A 5,482-nucleotide genomic window follows, 5' to 3' on the forward strand; every position below is an offset into this window, starting at 1 on the left:
TGTATTAAAAGGAAAAAATATTTCATTTAATTTTATTTATTTGCAACAGCTGGCGACCGACGCAGCGATCTTTCTGCTTTGTGTTGGCCTTAGCGTTGCCAAATTTTGGATATGTGGACGGCTGCTTTGAAATTCGACGCCAACGCAACGCCAAAGTTGTATGCGAACCGGTCTCTATTCTTTGTTTACGCAAATTTTCCCATGTCTACATATCCATATATACATGCATACATATGTAATTATCGCCGGTGACTTCAATGCGTCGGCAACAGAATGGGGTAGCAGACTAACAAATAAAAGAGGCGAGCTGCTGCTTGAAACTTTTGCCCAACTCGGCGTATCAATAGTAAACAGCGGGTCCGCAAAATGGGAACTGGGTCAATTGCTGACATAACGCTGGCGAGTGACTCCTTGGCCCAAAAAATTAATTGGAGAGTTAGTGAGGAGTATACCCACAGCGACCATCAGGCAATAATAATGGATATAACTGTGAGGCGACCGAAACAGATGCCAAATCTGACAGGCCCAAAATGGAAAGACAGTATGTTAGATGGAGAGGTCCTAGCCCGCATGATGGAAGAGTTCCAACACAAAGCTGGCTCGGTAGAGAGCGAGGTTGACCACCTGGTTCGTAAAATCGCATGCGCCTGTGATGCTGCTATGCCTCGAAGAGTGGTGAGGAAACAAAATTCCGCATGCTATTGGTGGAATAACGATATAAAAATACTTAGACGTCAGTGTCTGAGTGCTAGACGCAGAATGCAGCGTAGCAGAAGGAGGCCAGGCTTCAACGAAACCTACAATCTCTAAGAACGGCGAGGAAGAGCTTAAAAAACGCCATAAAAGTAAGCAAACGTGAAAGCTTTAAGAAAATATGCGCAGAAGCGGATGTAAACCCGTGGGGCACGGCCTATAGAGTAGTAATGGCAAAAACTAAGGGCAAGAAAGCACCGAGTATCACGTGCCCAGAAAGGCTGCGCGATATAATAACGACTCTATTTCCACAAAGGGAAGAAGTCGTACCAAACTGTACACGGTACGAAATTGTTGATGTCCCAGTTATTACGGTTAACGAATTAGAGTCCGCATGCAAGAAGATCCAAGACGGAAAAGCCCCTGGGCCAGACGGAATACCCAACAAGGCTTTAAAAGCTGCAATTAAAATGATGCCAGATTTATTTGTAAATATGTTTCAGACTTGTCTTAATGAGGGCATTTTCCCGAAAAGATGGAAGGTCCAAAACCTAGTCCTAATACCAAAGGGAAATAAGCAATCTGGGGAACCCTCGTCCTATCGGCCCATATGCCTATTGGACACACTGGGAAAAATCCTCGAAAAAATTATTTGCAACAGGCTTACATCGATCGCAGAAGAGAGACGCTTTCTGTCGCCACACCAGTTTGGCTTCAGGAAATCTCGTTCAACAATAGATGCTGTTAAATCAGTGGTTGACATAGCCAAAGAGGCCATTGAAGGGAAAAGGTGGCATGGAGGCAAAAAGGAATACTGTGCTGTTATAACGCTAGATGTGAAAAACGCATTTAACACTGCGAGCTGGCAGCACATAATGGAAACCCTAATCAAAATGGAGGCCCCGAATTACATTATCAGAATAATTAGGTGCTATCTCTCCGAACGGAAACTAAAGTACCGGAGCCACAGAGGAATAGAGGCGTACAGTGTTTCCGCGGGGGTACCCCAAGGATCCGTTCTCGGGCCTCTCCTGTGGAACTTAATGTACGACGAGGTTCTATGCATCGATTTGCCTCCTCGGGCAAAAATAATAGGATTCGCAGACGACATAGCTGTAGTAATAGCGAAGCATATACAGGATATTGAAAGGAAAGCCAGCGAAGCTATAAAGAGAGTGAAGGCATGGCTATCATCAAGATATCTAGAACTCGCTGATCACAAAACAGAGGCAGTATTGATAAGTAGCAGAAAGGCCATAGAGACAATAAGACTCAGTGTTGGATCAGAAACTATAATATCAAAGCCGGCAATCAAATATTTGGGGGTAATGATTGATGGCCGTTTAAACTTTAAGGTCCACCTGGAGTATGCAGCAAAGAAAGCATCGAATTTACAGGCATGCTAGAATGATGCCAAATATCGGCGGTCCCAAACATAGTAGAAGGGTATTGCTTAGTAGAGTGGTCAGCTCAGTCTTACTCTACGGTGCTCCAATTTGGGCTGAAGCAATGAGCCTAAAATATCATGCGAAGATACTCACATCTGTGTATCGCCTAAGCGCACTAAGGACTATTTGTGGATTCCGAACCATATCTGACGAAGCATCCTTCGTAATTGCCGGACTGATTCCCGTAGATATCCTGGCAAAAGAGATGCAAAGAGTGTATAAGCGGGTATCTGCGGGAAGTACCAGTTTAAACCGAAAAGAAGTTATAGAGCAGGAAAGATGTCGCTCTATGGAGATCTAGCAAAAGCGTTGGGATGAATCGGAAAAGGGTTGGTGGACTCATAAGCTTATTCCATGCATTAAAAACTGGCTGGAAAGAGCCCACGGAGATTCAAACTACTACTTGACACAGTTTCTTTCGGGACATGGCCCCTACCGAGAGTATCTAAAAAGATTTGGGCATGGAGATTCCCCACACTGTCCGACTGGCACAGGCCTTGCTGAAAACGCGGAACACATAGTATTCTTTTGCCCTCGCTATGCCCCTGAAACCCGAAATATACTAAGGGTAGCAACATTGTAGACTACATGCAGCAGAGAACTGGCATAAAATGTGCCCACATATCTCTGTAATTCTTAAAGATCTAAGGCGATCTGAACAAGCTAGAACCGGTTAAATAACGTAGCGAGCCTGCTGGCCAACCAGCCCCGTGAGGTAATACCTTAAATGGCAGTGCCGCGGGGAGAGTGGTTAGTGGNCATATGTACATACAATTATTAACATACTTTCGTACATAATCTATTGACATACATTCCCACATTTTTATGCACAAAAATGCATGTGCTGTATAGTACACGCGGAGCGCTCGCTCGTCGCTCACTCGTCTTTCCTAGCAGAGTGAGTATGCAGACAGCTACTCGCCTCGCACTGCGAGCGAGGCAACACACAACAGCCTCGCTCGTTTAATAGGAGCGCGAGCAAACAAGCAGCGCTCGCTCGTTTAGCGAGCGAGCCAAACTTCTCGTGCCTCGCCTCATTGCTGCTACGAGTACGAGCTGCGAGCTCCTCGTTGTGTGCGAGGCATCGAGTAGGAGTTTGCTCGCTCGCTCGCTCGAACTCCGAGTTTTTGCCCACCCTGTACATATATATGTATACACAAACTTAAATATGTGTGCATATAACTGGCTACACACGACGAACATCTGCGCGCACATGCGCGACTTGCGGTGCATGTTTGTCGTTTGTAGGGCGGTTCACGAGCATGCTCACAAAAATCAAAAAATTTTGATTTAGTCTGTTCCTTTGAACTTCGGACTAAAACCTGTGGAACTGTCAAACTACAATTTTACGCTCTCAAATGAGAGTAAAAGGAGAACAGATGCAGAAGTGCATAGGAACGCAGAAAGCACTATTTCCTGTAAAAACGTCAGACGGTTTGTTTACATGTCATTTGTACAACACTTATTTGGCTGAAATATCACTAAATAATTATTAAAATCTATACATATTCAAATATTTCGTTGTTTACTTCCATTTTTTAACAAATATAAGTTTCTTTGCTTTCACCGCTTTCTGTTTTTGTTTGCACATGTAAATCAGCTGATCGTTTGACACTTTTCATGAACTTACAGGAAAAAAAAACTCCGGACTAAATCTTGTAACTTCTGACTAGGAACAGTTGCTCAGTTACTCTCTCAAATGTGTTCCCACTTACAGGTTTTATGTCAATAGGAACGACTTCCTGTAAGTTCTGACTAAATCCTGTAAACCGGACTGCTATTGGAACAGACTAATTTCCAGCGAGCATGCTCGTCATTTGTAGCGTGGTTTGCGAGCATCGCATTCGAAACAAAAACAACAACCTCATATGTGCGCGCAGATGTTCGTCGTGTGTAGCCAGTTTAAAGGTCCCAAGCCGTATGTATACGCGGAGTTTGCATAAACGCAAGTAATAATCATGAGAACGGCATTTCCTCTTATATTACATTTACATTGAGCCCAAATGCGTCATTTGGGCGAGAAACCTCAAATGCGAGGCCAAATCACGCATTTCTCCATACAAATTCACATTTCCAGAATGACGAATTTCGACGCATTTACACAAAATCACGAAACAAATGCGTTCCAATTGCCGTACTATTTTATTGAACGCACTCAGAAACAAAAGTTCCACAAAAGCTTTGGTTTGTCTTTGACATTTGGAATTTTTCAAACACAAAACAAACACAACGAAATAAATAAATCTTTGAAATTTGTGTGTAAAAATTGTTAATTTATACAAGAGCTTTACACATTTTTAGTTTAATCAAAGAATAATTGCCTTTTTGTGTCCAAAAAGCGTTAACAATATAATAAATGTAGTGTTTGTTTACATACATTTTGTTTTTGTCTTCCCTTTTCATTTGATGAGAAGTCAAAGCAAATGCGGATCAAGCAGTGTAAACACCTTCAAATGACTGATTTCAAATCACGCATTTTGGTCCAACGTAAATGTAATATTACTCTGCATATGCCTAAATGTATGCAATCTTTTGAATAGCAAGTAAACACAGGGTGATTCTAATGAAATTTAAAATTTTCTGCTGCAATATACATGCCAAGCCCTTCGAAATTTTCTGCTGGGCTATGCGTTACAGCTTCGCAAATTTTACCCCTATCGAAACCAAAGATGTATACACATCACAAAGCTGATTGATTCCAAAGCAAAGCGTAAACATTGTAACAAGGGCAATGAAGAAAAGACAGCAAAGTTCGAAAAATAAAGAATTGTATAGAAAATGTATGAATAAAGAAAATTAAAATAAAGGGCAAAAAGAGAAGATAAAGTTGCAGAATACAGAAGCCTCAAACTCAAATGTGGGTACTGTACACCTACATATTTGGGAAAGCACATTGATTTCTGATGTAAGGCGTGTAAAACGACTGGAGTTCAAATATAAGAATTATGAAAATAATAAGCCCAATAAGCAAGAAGCAAATAGAAGTTATGTTGGAATAAGAGTAGCAAACAATGATTGTAGAATATAGTGATAATTCTTTATCGAAAATTGAAATGATTTAGAAGAAACTATTATTCAAGGCCGGCAATCTAGGCATTAAAAAGTTATCGCTTGCAAAGAATAGTAAAAAATTTGATAAGCATAACTGAATTTAAAATTGCATTTAATAAGCTGCAAGATGACACAGATACAGTGGCGTAGCCCACGCCCCCCTCCCCCTCCCCCCTTCGTCAGTGAAATTAAACTTTTTATTTTTGAATTAATAACACAATACTATTTTACCCTTCCGACATATAATTTTTTTATTTCAGACTGATGACAAATTATCTTTTAATGAATAT

This window comes from Rhagoletis zephyria, unplaced genomic scaffold (genome assembly GCF_001687245.7).
Source record: "Rhagoletis zephyria isolate East Lansing unplaced genomic scaffold, Rhagoletis_zephyria_1.1 Rzeph_scaffold_00575, whole genome shotgun sequence".
Classification (NCBI taxonomy): Eukaryota; Metazoa; Arthropoda; class Insecta; order Diptera; family Tephritidae; genus Rhagoletis; species Rhagoletis zephyria.